Genomic DNA, 17536 nt, shown 5'->3' with positions numbered 1-17536 from the left:
ATGCACATTAAAATAAATTTGTATACCTTTTCTCCTGCTATTCATCTGCTTTTTGTGGATTGGCTTTTCAGCAAACCTTTGGAGACAAAGGGGGAATTTTCCTTTGGCTGCCTCATGAGACTTTGGACCCAGTGTTGCCAGATCTGACTTCTGAAGAAGCTAGAAATGTGGATGTTTGAATCTTTATGTAACAACATTTTTATATATTGACAACCAACCACCCTCTCAGTCACACACACATAAATAATCCCCCACCCCCCAAAATCTCTCTGCAGGTAAAATAAGATGTGTCTATAGTTTCCATCCACTTGGAGTTTTGCTGTATCGGTGCCTCTGATGTGGTCTGTCTTCTATTCTGATTAGCAATGGATGCTCAGAAAGAAGTGATTTAACCAAGGGCATATCTGAAGATTCTCTTCAAAAACCTTCTGTGAAAAACTGATAGGTCATTCAACTATAAAAAAGTATGATGGAAAAAAAAAACCTAGATTCTGATAATCCAACAAGCAATAATTCTGAGGATACCTCTTTGTTTATTTTCTGTAACCTATATCATCCAAGCTGATGAACATAAAAGGTTAATAAGGTGGACCACTACAATAATAAGTTGGTAGATAAGTGTGTGAAAATTAAGTAGAAGTGTCCATTGATTCAAGATATTCTCAGAGATGAGCTCCTATTTTAAAATTGTGGACCAGCACTTAAAATAGTATGTCAGCAATTTACCCATAGCCCCAGGATAAAGTTGAGTGAGATAATAAGTATTATTTGCAATTCCATCTCAGGTCCTTTGCCCATTTCTTTTTTAAAAAAATTTAAGTTTGAGACGGGGTCTTGCTCTGTCACCCAGGCTGGAGTGCAGTGACACAATCTCAGCTCACTGTAACCTTCGCCTCCTAAGCTCAAGCGATCTTCTCACCTTAGCTTCCCAAGTAGCTGGGACCACAGGTGCATGCCATGACGCCTAGCAATTTTTTTTTTTTTTTGTATTTTTAGTAGAGACAGGGTCTTGCCATGTTGCCCTAGTTGGTCTTGAACTCCTGAGCTCAAGTGATCTGCCTGCCTTGACCTTCCAAATTACTGGGATTACAGGCATGAACCACTGCACCCAGCCCCTTTGCCCATTTTTAAATTGAGTTATGTTTTATCTTGCTATTGAGTTGTTTGAGTTCCTTATATGTTTTGGATGTCAACCTTTTATCAGATGCATGGTTTGCAAATATATTTCTTTCATTTTGTAGCTTGCCTCTTCACTTGGTTGATTGTTTCCTTTGCTGTACATAAGCTTTTTAGTTTGATGCAATCCTATTTGTATATTTTTGCTTTTGTTGCCTATGCTTTTGGGGTCATATCCAAAAATTCTTTGTCAAGACCAATGTCATAGAGCTTTCCCTCTATGTTTTCTTCTAGTAGTTTAAATTTCATGTCTTACATTTAAGTTTTTAATCCATTTTGAGTTGATTTTGTGTATGGTGTGAAATATGAGTTTAATTTTATTTTTCTGAATGTGGCTATCTAGCTTTCCTAGCATCATTTATTGAAGAGACTGTACTTTTTACATTTTGTGTTCTTGGGGAATCTGTTGAAGATTCCCAAGTTATTACAGAAGATCCCCAAGTTATTGTATTATTGACTATAAATGTGTGGACTTATTTCTGGGCTCTCTATTCTGTTCCATTGGTCTATATGTCTGTTTTTATGCCAATACTATGTTGTATTGATTACTATAGCTTTGTAGTTGGCTCTGAAATAGGGTAATTGATGCTTGCAGCTTTGTTTTTGTTGCTCAAGATTGTTTTTGCTATTTGGGGTATTTTGTGCCTCCATATTAATTTTAAAATTGTTTTTAAAATTTCTGTAAAAATGTCATTGGAATTTTTATAGGGATTACATTGCATCTGTAAATTGCTTTGGGTAGCATGGATATTTTAACAATATTAATTATTCCAATCCGTGAATATGGGATGTCTTTTTCTACTTCTGTTTTAGGTCCACTCTTGGGGTGTAGCTCTGCAGGTCTTCCAACCAAGAGCTTATTTTATTCACTGAGACCCTTTCCACTGGCAAACCCTGAACTTTAATCCTGCCTTCTCAGCACTTTAAGAGCATAAAAATCTACCCTCTGCTCCTTGAAAGATTCTGCTTAGCTTTCAGCTTCCTGCCCCATGATGCTTCAGAACTCATGTCTTAAGGGTAATACCAGATGAGTATTAGTCTTCTTTTTCCATTGCTCTCTTTTTCACTGTGACTTTGGACTTTCTATTTGTTTGTTGCTTTGTTACAATTTTTATCTTCCAAGCATCAGAGGACTGCCAAAATCTTTGCTGGTTTCTCCTCTGCCTGAGAAAAGTCTGCATTGCCAACTTCTTGCCCTGCTGTCAGAATTGGCAATGCACTAGGGGAATGCCACTGCAGAAATGTCAGCTCATTCTCTGCTGTTTCCCTCCTCCTTTCAATTCATTATTTCAGTAGTTCTTATATGTCTTCAAACAGCTTTACTTTTTTTTTTTAAATAACCTTTCTAGTTGTTCTTAGCTCTGCTGTAAGCTACTCCATCATACTCAGAAGTAGACATCTCCATTTATATTGAAGTGAAGGCCACTGTTATTCTCATTGGAGGAGAGGTAGCTTTCCAGCTGAATGAGGTGTGTGTGTGTGTGTGTGTCTATGTCGGATCTGGAGTGCAGTACTTTATAGGTACAGACATTTATAGGTATCTACTGACATTCTATCTACCATTCTGTATTCTGCCTCACCTGAATCCTCACTTCTAAGATTACCTAATGTCTCTAATTCCTGAGATTTTCTGGGGCTCCTGGGCTTTCTCTGCTAACTTAAGTCTAGGCTTACTCCTCTCTGCCATATCAGTTGCCATTTATCCACTGATTTCCCAGTTACAACGCTTTTAGCCCTTGTGGGCTTTGCCATTTTTACCCATCTTTTTATTGTTACTTTAGTGGGTTTCAGGAGGGAGTAGAACAATATTTAACCACAAGTTCAGCATTAATCCCTTTTCTGAAAACAAGTGAAATTATTGTTACACTACTTCTTACATAAGTGGTGCTTGATCATCAGAAATGATATTGGTCAAACTGTTAGTCAAAGAAACGGAATGAAAAGAGACACTATTTTCCTTTAATTTGGTCTCTCAATTCTTATATTTTACCGGCTCTCACAAACAGCAATGTTAAAGTACTTGCTTTTTAATGAAACTCAAGACATACTCCGTCCTTTGCAGGGACATGGATGAAGGTGGAAGCCATCATCCTCAGCGAAGTAACACAGGGACAGAAAACCAAACACTGCATTTTCTCACTCATAAGGGGGAGTTGAACAGTGAGAACACATGGACACAGGGAGGGGACAAACACACACTGGGCCTGTCGGGAAGATGGAGGCAAGGGGAGGGAGAACATTAGGACAGATGCCTGATGCATGTAGGGCTTAAAACCTAGGTGATGGGTTGATAGGTGCAGCAAATGACCATGGCACATGTGTACCTATGCAACGAACCTGCACGTTCTGCACATGTATCCTGGAACAACTAAAAGTAAAATAAAAATAAACATTTAAAAAGGCATTCTGACTTGGGAGTCTGCCATGGGAAATACAGAGAAAGGGGGCTTTCCCCAAAGGACATAATAGTCTCTTTTGTAGAATTGTTTCTTGGTATATTTTACTCTATTTTATAGTTCTTACAAAATTCTTATTTCTTTTTCCAGGAGCCTAGACTACAAGAGAATGCTGACACATGGCTCTCTAGGCATATCCACCATGTGTCCTAGTAGTATACAAAGGCCTACCAAGTGGTTTGGAGGATGCTATTCAAATTATTAATGGCTACAGTAAGACTTTGGCTGTGCATTTTAAAAAAATGTGTTTTAAATTTTTTGTGAATTTCATCTTATTGGCATATCAAAATCTGTAACACGATTTCTCTTTCATTATTTATTCTCCCAAGTACATAATGGAAATACACTACTTTATCACTTGGTAGCATATATTATCTAATATGGTTTGTCTGTGTCCCCACCCAAATCTCATCTTGAAATGTAGTTCCCATAATTCCCATGTATCATGGGAAGGATTGAGTGGGAGGTAATCAAATCATGGGGGCAGTTACCCCCCATGCTGTTCTTGTGATAGTGAGTGAGTTCTCATGAAATCTGATGGTCTTATAAGGGGCCTTTCCCCATTTGCTTGGCACTTCTTCCTGCTGACATGTGAAGAAGGATGTGTTTGCCTCCCCTTCCACCATAATTGTAAGTTTCCTGAGGCCTCCCTAGCCCTGCATAACTGTGAGTCAATTAAACCTCTTTCCTTTATAAATTATCCAGTCTCAGATATGTCCTTATAGGAGCATGAGAATGGACTAATACATTATCTTACTGATATAATGGAAGGGTCAAAATTTGGAAACTTTATGTCAATGGACTCTACTTGCCCTAAAAGTCTCTGTTTACTTTTCTATCCACAAATAATTATTGAGGTCTTACTTTCTGCAAAGCCTTGTCTTAGGTACTGAAGATACAGCAGTGAATTAAATAAACAAAGTTCTTATTTTTGAAGAACCTTGCATTCTACTGAAGGATATGGCAATAAATAAATAAAAACATATTATGTTGTTAATACGATGTCACACATGTTATAAAGAAAAACAAAGCAGAATAAAAGAATAGGGGGCAGGGTGGTACTTTTTTAAATAGCACGGTCAAAATAAACCTCATTAGGAGTAACTGTGAGATCTGAACAAAATGCAAAAGGACCCAACAGATATGCAGTAAATAAAATGAAAGCCAAAATGAACTCAGTAATCCATCCAGATGACTGGTCTATACAGTTTTCATTTTTCTCATTGAATATACAGTAAGTCATTTTTTTCCTTTGTTCAGATCTCAAAGTTGTATGTTTGGAATTTTAAAAAAAATTTACTTTGTTTTATTTGGTAACCTAGATCTCAGTTAATCTAGGATGATGTTCTTTAAAATGTATATAGTAGGCCAGACATACTGAGTTTACAGATATCATTTAAGTTTGACATTGTTGTATTTACATTGACATTTATTGTATCTAAATTCAGTGATGTTTATAAAATTTTTGTTTGCAGTAAGCAAAATTTAGGTTCCCTTTACCATTTTGTTCACATGAATAAGTGTGTTAGACTTGGTAGGAGCTATCCTTGAAGTCACTTTTAGACAAACATTGGCGCTACTGAGTAGAGGATGGGCTAGTTTCCTGAATTTCTGGAAACCTCCAGTGAAAGACCAAAACTTAAAATTACAGAGACTGCTACGTGGTCTTCTCCAGCAGGCTCATGGAAATTCCTACCTTCTGACCCAGCCACTAGAGGGATTGTTGTACTGTGGAGAAGCAGTCCTCCCCCAGTGGTTTGGGAGTGATTCCGCTCAGGGCATTGTCTGGAAAGTATTCATCTTCTTTTCTGAAGAAGTGATGGAGGCAGGTAAGATAGCTCACTTTCCCAGCACGTCTCTTATTGACTGTGGGCTTTGAGGACGTCTCTGGAGTGTGTGTATACAGCTTTCTCATTCTCTTTGAAGTGTAGCTATTTGCACTCCAAAGAAGTTAGGATTCTCAAGACTATCTAGGCTGAAGGTAGTTTTTAAACCAAGTATTTTCTTTACTATTCAAAAGCTTTGTCTTTGAGAGCATATTTGCCAATAAACTGCCTAGGAGAACTTGTAATGATAACCTAAAATAACACCAACTCTGTACTTAAATTGCCCTGCTTTTAAAATGTGTTTGTTTTGGCTGTATTTTGTAGTTGAAATAATTTAATATGAAGTGAAACATATTTTGAGCAATTGGTTTTTTTTTTTTAAATGCATATGTGTTGGTATCTCTAGAATTAATTATAAGCCTTACTCAATTGATAATAAATGGATATGAATAAAACTTAAACATGTTCAATCAATTAACTTAGCTCTTCAAACATGAAAACATTGAAACATTTCCTTTGAAAATAGTTTAATGACTTCTCCATATTTGTACCGCTTTGTAACTTTATAGTGAGAATTTAATTAATAAATAACATATGTATTCCATAATTTATAGTATGCACATGGCTCAAGTTCTTAAGTAAAGGGAAAAAATACATAATATGGTAACCTATACTCACCTAAGAGTCAGTCCTGTAACTGCTGAGACTCTTTACTTCATGGTCTCCCCTCTGTTCCTTAGGCCCCTATGAAATAGTAATCCAAAGTGTGCTATGTATTCTGACTTATTTTCAGTAATGTAATCTGTTTTACATGTCAAATCCATATGTAAACTATAAGTAGACAGAACATAAATACACATTTTTATGTCACTTGATTATGTGGCTCAAATTTGCAGTAAAGTTTAGTGTGTGTTTTTATGGAGTTAATTGGTCACACAGGGCTTAGAGTCTGTTTTGACCCATTTACTTGGTGTAGAACCATGTAGAAGCTGCTGGGAACTTTATTTGCATGATTATGCTCTGGAATGCTAGAGTACATTTCCCCAAGGAAATTCCAAGCATTGTATGGAATGCGTTATTTACTGTCCATGCAAAGTCCCTCCTCTGTCCTAAAGAAGTTTTTTGCTCACTTGTGTGTGTGTGTGTGTGTGTGTGTGTGTGTGTATGGGATAATCTAGAATTCAGTTTTATAACCTCATATGTAGAGGCTTGTGTTTTTGTTTTGTTGCCATCTATCAGGGCATCACTGTGTTGCTGGTGATAATCTGTGGAAACTTCATATACGAGTCTGCGTGTGTGTGTGTGAGTGAGCACGTGTTGTCTCCAATAGAAATCCCAGCAGTATGCTTCAGGGACATTTGCCATCCTTTTCTTGAGACTCTCCTGTCTGCTTAGTTTTTCTCAGATCAAACACACACTTGATTTTGTTGGGGATAACATGAATTTCAAAGTTGCCACTTTGTTGTTCCCTTACAGGACTCAAGGGAAGGGCCTTACGGACTTCCCCTTTCCAGGAGAGGGTGCCCACCTGCGGGTGCTTGGTTCTGATCCCTCCTTCTCTTTTCTTTTTGCACTTTAGCTTCAACACAGCCCCTCATGGCCCTTAGTCAAGTGCCCTGGGCCTGCTTTGGGAATCTTCAGTCTTTTATTAGAGGAAGAAATGCCCCTCTCACCCTTCCTTTGGTCCTTTCTTGGGTGTTAGAAACTGGGGGGGCCTCATACTTTGTGTAGGTGCTAGAAGAGGCTCTCTCCACTCATCAAGTGGAGGTGGGCTTAGATACCATGGGTGAGAATGGATGTTGGTGCTCCAATTCCTATTTTTGCCTCTCCGATAATGAGCGTGATTGTTGATTCCCTCATGAGTTTCTCGAGAAAGTAAGCACATTATCTTGAGAAGAAAATTTTTTTCCTAATTTCCTCTGAGAAAAAGGCAATGGCTTATGTCACACGACTCTGAGTCTTTCCCCCTATAAAATAGTCAGTCCTGCATTATTGTGCAAGTGAGTAACTAATTCTGTCACGTTCCTGGATTATTTCTCCTGTCCCTGATTATTTTTCCCTTATTAGAATGTAAACTCCACAAGGGCAAGAGTGTTTTCTTCACTGCTCGATTTCAATACCTAGAACGATGCCTAGCACATACTATATGATCAATATATATTTGTTGAATAAATGAATATTGTAAGATTGCCCACTACCTCAAATGGCATCCTTTTTGGGGGTGTGTGTGAAGAGAATATCAACTTGGATTAGTTGGTATTTTATTATAATTTTTACCCCCACATCCAGAAGAAGCTTCTAATTTATTCCCCACTTCAACACTTATGGTAATAAAAAATGACAAAGTAAAGAAACTGAAGGACAGATGATATAAGTAACTTACTTTATTAATAGGCAGCTGGTCAGCTTATAGCACAGTTTGAAGTCCAAGGACTTACCTACTTTAGATGGATCTGGTTTAAATGGGTCACACTATGCATTCAGGATCATAACAGCCATTTGCTGAGTAGATATAAGGTTTGTCTCTGAAAGCTAATATGTAATTTTAGAAGTATCCATAGCAGTAATATATAAGCATTATATATGTAAATATTTTTCAGGTTCAAGCTTACAGGATACTTCAGGATGTTAAGCATCTGATTTTGCTTAAAACAACAGTATCCAATAAAGTAGATTAGGAATAGGAAAGAAGCCAGCCCTAGTTTATAGGCACTCAGCAAAAGCCAGTCATCCTTTGCAACATGTGGACTTCACATTGGGTGTTGAAATTCTGTTGTGCTGGGGCAAATCAAAGGAAATGTGAATATCACACAATCAAAGAATGGAATGAATGCAGGATTCATTCTGATGAGAAAATGAGCCCTCTGAATCAAGCCAGGAAGAGATGAGAGGATTGGGTTAATTTCCTTTCTAGATAATAAATATTGTGGCATAAGGCAGTAAGAGAAAGGACCATTGAGAATGATTACAAAGAAAATTACTAAGATCCCTATGTTGGTAATTGATCTTAATGGAATTTAATTATTTTATTACCATAATCAGTCGCCTCTTATCTTGCTTTTTCTTCCAGTCTACTTTGAGAACTATTAACTCATATTACCTAACTATGGTCAAGAAAAAAACTGCTTCATAGCAAATTTTAATTCTTATTGCAGTGTAACTTTGGCAATCTCATTTGTGTGTATTCATAGCACTGGAAGAAAAAGGAGTTACTGTAAAATGAACTGGGTGGGGGAGATTACTGGATAGGAGTATCCTTGTGTATATCTTTACTCTCAATTCTTGATGTCCTGATGTGAGTGCTCTGAAGTCATGAATCATGTTTGTTTATTTTGTACTCCCAATGTCACTCATAGCACCTATTAAAAAGTAGGTAGCTAACAAATACTTGTAGAATGAGTAGTAAAAATAACTGGCATAATTTTTATTCTTTGTACTATTGTTTTTTCTCAGAAATATGTGCTAGCCCATGTATTTTTGCAAATCTAAGAGTTCCTTTAATTTGTTCTTTATCAACAGATATTGTGGGTTCTGCCTTTCAGATGCTGACATAGCATCTATTAAACGATATCTTTATCGTTTGCTTAGGGTAGTATGCATCTTAACCATGAGAAAGCTGGGAATGGTGCTCACACCTGTAATTCCAGGTGTGTTTATATAACACTATGTTTATGATTCAAATTTTGCAAGAAGGTTTCAAATAAAACACTTTGAAAATCTACCTGAGCTCATTCTCTTCTATCTTTGATGGATATTGAGTACAAGACATAATGGCAACCCGTAAGAATACTACTCTGATAGGAAATAGTGTTTAAGGCAGCAGGAGAGGTGATATTATTGGTGTCAACAACAATATTAGTCCAAGGCGAGGTATCTTCTCCAGAACTCTAAACCTTTGTACTAGTTCCCTTTTCACTGAGGTCAACCCATGCCCAATCTGTGCCTTGGCAGCCTGAGGCAGACATCCACTGGCTTGGCAGGGAGGCAGTGCCTCCTGTGGTCCTTGGCAATCAAGCTACTATTTTCAACATCTTTATTGAGAGGTGATGTGTGTGTGTGTGTGTGTTTGTCTATGTGCACACTCAATCTTCAATCTCTGGGGTTTCATCATACAGAAGGATCACAACTGTTTCCTGTTTTGATTTTACAGAAGAAAAGTGGGAGTTCAGGACTTTCACCTGGCTGTTCAACTGAGAGAGAATTTTGAATTTCAAAGCTTCTGTTGGGCCTCATTGTTGTAATAGATGGACATCAATAGAAAGAAGGCTTTTCATTAATAAAAGGCAAAAGATTTATGTGATCTGAAAATAGGAATGCTTTTACACCGTTGGTGGGAGTGTAAATTAGTTCAACCATTGTGGAAGACAGTGTGGCAATTCCTCAATGATCTAGAACCAGAAATACTATTTGACTCAGCATTCCCATTACTGGGTATATACCCAAAGGATTATACATCATCCTACTCTAAAGGCACATGCACACATATGTTTATTGCAGCACTATTCACAATAACAAAGACTTGGACCCAACCCAAATGCCCATCAATGATAGATTGGATAAAGAAAATATGGCACATATATACCATGGAATACTATGCAGCTGTAAAAAAGGATGAGTTCATGTCCTTTGCAGGGACATGGATGAAGCTGGAAGCCATCTTTCTCAGAAAACTAACACAGGAACAGAAAACCAAACACCACATGTTCTCACTCATAAGTAGGAGTTGAACAATGAGAACACATGGACACAGGGAGGGGAACATCACACACCAGGGCCTGTTGGGGAGTGGGGGCCTAGGGGAGGGATAGCATTAGGAGAAATACCTAATGTAGATGACGGGTTGATGGGTGCAGCAAACCACCATGGCACATGTATATCTATGTAACAAACCTGCACGTTCTGCACAGTGTACCCCAGAACTTAAAGTATAATGAAAAAAGAAAGATGGCTTTTTAGGTGCCTCAGATTATTGCTCAGTTCTTAAAAAATATTTTATTATATGAATATATATATACACACACACACAAACAAACATATACACACACAATATTTTCTCAGGATGAGAATAAGAGGACTACAAAGGGCAACTGCCACTGCCTTTCAAAATAACAAAAATATTAATATTAATAGTGACCGTGTAAAGGTGGATAACAATGATTTTCTTCCTTAATGCGACTGGAAACTCTGATCTTTTGAGGATTACCATATTTCCTCAAGATATGCGTTTATGCATGCATGTGGGTTCCTGTATTTAGCTAGTAGATGAATTAAGGAAGAATGAGAAGGCACCTCTTACTAAAGGGACACCTCAGAAGAAGCTATATTTGACTGAATAACTCAGAACTCTAAGGAATGTATTTCTAAGGGTTGCTGAATTGCACAACATTCTTGAAATTGTTGAGACTCAACAGAAAACAATACCCCAAAATGAAGGCCTCAGAAGCAGCCTCAGAAGCAAAATTTTTTCTTTGACCTTCTCCTTCTCTCTGGTCTCTCTGTCCCATTCTCCCCCAAGGCTAGCCACAGAAACTAGAATTCCTTTTTCCCAAGGCAGATCATAGAAATCAGGATCCCCTTTCCCCAAAGCCAGCCATAAAGCCTAAAAATATTACCTAGCTTCCTCTCAGCCTTTCTGTGTGAAAACTGTACATAAAGAAATGATCTGACCTACCTTGTTTGACTGTAGGTCACAAGACACCCATTCCAGAGAGAGTCCTGCCCCACACCCAGAAGGAATGAATGCTTACAACAGAGAGGCCAAGAAGAATCTAAGCAGACAGGCCTTGCTGGGCTTCTCCACTCAGTATGAGCATTAGATCATACCCTTTTTGTCCAGTATTTCTACATGGATGTTAATACTTTGTTTAACCTAAGCATAAACATGGAACATTTTCTGTGTATCTTTGGGTCTTCATTCTGAAGGTTCCTGTGTACATGCTAAGTAAATGTATATGCCTTTTCTCTAATTTATCTGCCTTTTGTGAGTTGATTTTTGAGCAAACCTTTAGAGAGCAAAGAGGAGGTTTTCCCATGGCCTCTATAAGGTGAAGATGGATCTTAGAGATAGACAAGGGATGAGATTTCCCTCAAATGGGGAAATATACATGGCTATAGATGCAGTTACTGTTGGAAACTATCAAGTAATTACTGAGGAAGTTGAGACCACTGGAAGACTTTACTGCCCTGTGGATCTATTTATTTTGCTGTTGTCTCTTCTTTTATATTTGAACCTATTATAAATGCCAAAAATAAAACCTAATGACGTCTTTCACTGCTAATACCTACCAGGTCTAAAATGAAATTCGCATAGTTCTTTAATTACCGTCGACCAATTCCATGTCCTGCTGCATTTCCCAGCCCAGATGCTCTGAGTTGCAAGGCCCAGCCAGCTTCTTTGTCCTCTGTCCTCACTGCCAGAAATAAAGGATTGAGTGTTTGACATACTGAATTTGAGATTTCTGTTAGGCAGCCAGGTGGTGATGTCAAATAAGCTGTTTTATCTGGAGTTTAGAGAGCCGGTTTGGACTGTTAAATCTGGTTGTTGCTAGCATACATAATGTGTTTAAAACCAAGAGACTAAGTAAGATAGTGATAACCAAGAGAGTCAATGCCCTGGGACATCTTTATAATTGGGAAACGGAGGGGGGATAAAGAGAAGAAAAACATAATAAAAATGGAAAAAAATAAAAAAAAATATGGAAAAAGGAATGATTCATTGATGAAGGAAGAAAACTTGGAGACTTTGGTATCCCTGAGACAGGTGAAGACGATGTCAAAGATGGCGGTGAATCAGTTCCATCATAAACTTCATAAACTGGTGATGGGTTAAGTAAGATGGGGCCTGAATATGGAGCAGTGGAAATCATTGGTGACCTCATAAGAGCAGATTTGTTTGAGTGAGGTGGTCAAAAGCCTTTTTGGACTGGATTTCATAGAGAATGGGGGAAGAAAAGTAGAAGACATTGGGAAAAGATAGGAGAGCAAATAAATAGGGTGGTAGATGGTAGGGAAGTGGGGTTAAGAAAAGGTAATATCTAGATGTGAGTTTTTACTGCATTTAAAAGGAAATAAAATGAGAAGGAAATTTTTGTTGCCAGTTTGTATCTCCTACTGTCTTGCGATTTCTGTCTGATTATGATAAAATAGAAATCTGGTCCAGATTTTGATAAGCTGAAGACAACACCTCAACCTTCACAGGGACCTTGTCAGTTCAGCTGTGCAATTTCTCCTCTTTCAGAACTAGACCTCCCACCCAGGGAAAATTCAGAATTTAACAGGATAATCTTCATCCCAGCCCCTGATGATGACAGTCCCATTCTTCCATGGCACTGCTGTTTCTCTGACATGCTTGCTCCCACCCACATCCCTTCTTCCAGCTCAAGGAGTAGTGCAGACTGGCTGCCTCCTGAAGATCATTACTAACTCTCACCACGCCTCATCCCATGTGTGCCCACTCTGTCTCTGGGAATACTGAAATGAAATCCAATAGTTTTGAAAGAACCTGACTGCCTGTCCCAAGCTTTAGCTCCACCATTACAGTTTCCCACTGAATTAATAGTCCATTGTTTTTTCAATGCTTAATAAAATAAATAAGATGAAAAAGACCTAAATTTGGTGGTATAATTACAAACCAACAGTATTTATTCTACAGTTCATTGTTACAGTAAAGTATTGGTTGGAAGCGGAATAATAAATTAGATTTTTTTTTTTTTTGGTTAAATGCTAATAGACTTTTATCTGCTCTAGCAAACCACTTTTCTTCTTAAAAAAAAAAAAGCATGCAAACCAGTAACATATTTCATGCTCTTATCTTGGGCAGCGATTTAAACTGTAAAAGCACCTCTCTGCCTTCCTCCCCCAGACACAGCATGATTTTAACAGCAGCATTATTATCACCACGATAATAAGGGAGTCGTGCCTCTGCTTGCCCCTCTTTCAAGGAGCAAACTGTGATGTCAGCATGTCACTAACATACTAGATATGTATCTCTAGAGGTTGCCATGGCAAATCTGGAACCAGAGCCTCCCTAATGAGCCTTAGCTACTGCCGCCTGACAGACTAAGCATTCTCAGGCATTTCCTGTTAGACTGTGTGTTGGCCTCAGCTATGAAAGCAGTTGCTTACAATTCTGGCAGTAGATTAGCATTGGGTAAGAGTGGGGATGAAGTCTCATCTAGTCACGAAATGTCACTTAATCTGACAGAGGAATTTCTGGGGCTGGAAATGTATCAAGTGCAATGGGACACTGAGGAAACACATTAAAACCCAGTTTCTGGCAGTTTTATGATAAATCATTTTACCCCCACTTCAAACAAACAGAGCAACTTTCAAATTAACAAGAGATTCACGTTTACATCAATGATTGGGCTAAAAAGAATAAAGATTAAAAGGATAATGGCAGAAGAGAAACCAACAATACTAGAGCAAGAACATAATTCTTTGAAATTACTTCTTGTGTTGATTGGTAAGGTTAGTTTTCATAGTGGACAACAAATATAAACGTCCTTTGGTAAGTCATCACACATTTTCATAAATCAAACATGCGAGGCTCACCAGGGTGATAGTTGTCACTCACTGCAAAGTATTAAGATGGCAAACTCTATGCTTCATTATGATGTTGGAGCTGTATCATAGTCTTTGTTGGCCTTTAACTATTTACAAAGTTTAGAATCTGAATTAATATCTTTTTTCGTTCATACCAGAGCTGACATTAACATCTGATGTGGTTTGGCTGTGTCCCCACACAAATCTCGAATTGTATCTCCCAGAATTCCCATGTGTTGTGGGAGAGACCCAGGGAGAGGTAACTGAATCATGGGGGCCGTTCTTACCCATGCTCTTCTTGTGATAGTGAATAAATCTCCTGAGATATCATGGGCATATCAGGGATTTCCACTTTTGCTTCTTCCTCATTTTCTCTTGCTGCCGCCATGTAAGAAGTGCCTTTCACCTCCCGCTATGATTCTGAGGCCTCCCCAGCCATGTGAAACTGTAAGTCCAATTAAATCTCTTTTGCTTCCCTGTCTCAGGTATGTCTTTATCAACAGCAGGAAAATGGACTGATATAACCTTTTAAGGTAGAATGGAATAATTAGTAAAGTGAAGAAAACAATATGCAAGATAAAAACTTCGATTGTTTTCTTTTATGTTACAGTAACACAGTTAAACTCTTTGGGTATTCAACAATATAAGACAAATAGGGCAGGGGTTCAGGAGGGAGTATTGGGAAGCCATGGGGGAGATTTGGGAATGTTCATTCATGGGACTCATGATGAAAGAGATAATACTGAATTATCAAGAGACAAAGCAGGAAAATCAGAAGGTTCTGGTCTTTACTATTTTTAGGGATCAATATCAGTGTTCTTGGATTGTGAGAAACATGGGAATAGAAGACTGCCTAGAGTAGAAGAGACACATGGGCTGTTCTATTGGTGACACAGCAGGTTTCCTAGAGATCCCACCACTCTTGCCTGGTTCTGCCACGTGGGGTTGGGAAGTACATCAGCTGACTTTCCTGGGCATTGCAAAGACATATCATCATTGTCACTCCAAAGCACTGTGTTGAATCCATAGTATGGCAAGGGTTGGGGAATTTTCGTGACAGGATCTTCCCAATACACACGTAATACCTAACTTTTGTTAGCCCTGTCGGATGACATTAGTTTTTGTTTCCATGTCCTGAATAAGACCTTTGTTCATTGAGGGTACAAGAAAAATACAGAGTCCTCGTTCTTATAAGCAATATGCAAACTGATACCCCTCAGGGTCTTCATTGGCTTCCTCACAGAGGTGATGAGTTGGGCCTGATGTTCATCCTCTCCTGGACCTGGAATGGATAACTGCATGCAGGCTGTGGGTTAAGGGGTCAGTTTACAATCTTGCAACGGGGCAGAATCAGTTGGCTGAAGACAAAATTGAATCTGTGTTCTTGGATTTCTAAGAAGGGTAAACTCACCTGCTGAGTGAACCTGGGAGAGCTGAAGAGCCACTGAAGTGTCAATGACTTGCTGAGTAGTAGAGTGCTTGGGGTCCAGTGAAGTTCAGTCCTGGAGTACCCACTGCTATGAAACCCTGGGGCTGATATGGGTTCTGGAGTAGTTCACTGATTTCAGTTATCTAATGGCATTCCATGTCTATTGGTGAGTATTGAAGAAGCCAGTTTCCATAATAGACAGATACTTGTGTAATATAACCTATTAGAGAAAGAGAACTGCTAGGCCTTACCATTTTATTGGAGAAACATTATGACTCATTCAGAATAGTGTTTCAAGCAGAAGCTTGCTAATGCCAACGGAAACACTCTGCTTAAATATTGCCACTTTTCCCTTCCTTTGATTATCACAAAATCCTCCCCGCCACTTTTCTTGGGTGTCACAATTTATTTATCTAACAGGGTCAGAGATTGTGGCTATCTCTAAGGGAAATCTTATGATTTTTTTTAGGTAAAGGAATAGACTGGAAGATTTTAGTACCTCAAGTCTTTCTTTAGATTCTACAGTGTGGTATTCCTTTCCACATCAGAATGAAGGAGCATATAAAATGCACCACATTTTAGGAATAGAAATTAATTTGAGTCAGAAGAGCAGTAAATGATAATCCACATGGCGTGCCTTTGTCAAAGAGACAGACATTTCCAATACAATTCTTAGGGGAGGAAGGTAGTTATAATAGAATATAACAGCTCTCCAGAGGGAAGAATACATTTCCTATATGATGAGGGTGGTTATGCATTATATCTGCAGCAGTTTTCCCTTGAATCCAGATATCAGATCTGTTAAGGGGATTTGGAAAAAGATCACTGTGTGGTGAAGGTAAGGAGGGAAGATTGGTTCAGATTTGCCCCAAAGTACATCTGAAAACAGAATTTTAGCATCCACTAGGTGTTTGTCAGATGGTAGCAATTTCCAGCAACAACATAATGGGGACATATCAGCAACAGATCTGAATTGATTATCTAGAGATGAAAGGCTCCCCAGACCCTCGTTTCCTCTTGGATTCAGCTTTTGATTGCGTGCTTTGTCCTTTGTATCTCTTTTCTTCACTATCTCATTGGTTCCTTTTTTAGAATCTCAAGCTTATCTTTTAAACTGATTTATCTCAGGCTTTATGGCTCAGGGAGCAGCTGAAACTAACAGGAAAAATACAAAGAACAAACCTGGATTTTTTTTTTTTTTAATTATTGTCAGAGAACAGATGCTATGGCAGGTGCTGCTAGTAAGATATTATAATCAAACAGGCAAAAGATATGTAGAATTTTATTTTTCCATCTTAGGACAGAGCTCTCAATATGTTGATTCATTCATGTGGTTAAGGACAAATTAATGTTTCAGAAATTTGCCCACAGTCTATGAGATAGTGGTATGTGACAAAATTTTATGTGTATTCCCCTATTGCAGATTCATTTGGGAGAAATGATGTTCACCTGATAATTAAGTCCTTCTTACATTACATTTCATGCTGTAGTGAAACAGCAGTTGCTCTCTGCTGTCAAAGAGGAGGGGATATTTAATTATTCAAATGAATCTCAGTATCCAAAAAAGTGACTCTTTTTGATAAATCCCTGTGTTTTGATTATAAATAAAACATTCAACGTTTTTGCTTGTGCATTTGTATTAGGGCTGGTGCAACAATTCTTTCCCTAAATTGCTTATATCTCAAATATTCTTTATGGCTTAGCCTTTATTTTTATTCTTGGGGCCAAAAAGATATCTGTGAGTTCCTTTTTAATGGCCCTTCTGACTAATTTTCAAACTGTTGTACATATTTTAACAAACTGTTGAGAGTGGGATTTAATCTTGTTCTTCTTCACAGACAATCAGCTGTGTGTACCAGGCCTTAGTTCTTTCTTTGGGTTGCTCAGATATCTGGTCTACACTGTGGGTGAGGCAGATGTCTGGTCCACGTCTGGTCCCTGGGGCTGCCACTGAATCTTCTTGACCTTGGAAAGAAGTATGTCTCAGTTTTTAAAGCAAGACTATTATCTGGAAAAGTTGTTAGAAATTTTTCTTGATTTAGAAACGTATTTGGCCAGGCGCAGTGGCTCACACCTGTAATTCCCACATTTTGAAGGCTGAGGCT

The sequence above is a fragment of the Rhinopithecus roxellana genome, chromosome 14, assembly GCF_007565055.1.
Source record: "Rhinopithecus roxellana isolate Shanxi Qingling chromosome 14, ASM756505v1, whole genome shotgun sequence".
Lineage (NCBI taxonomy): Eukaryota > Metazoa > Chordata > Mammalia > Primates > Cercopithecidae > Rhinopithecus > Rhinopithecus roxellana.
The sequence above is the reverse complement of the archived record's forward strand: the minus strand, read 5'-3'. Positions refer to the sequence as shown.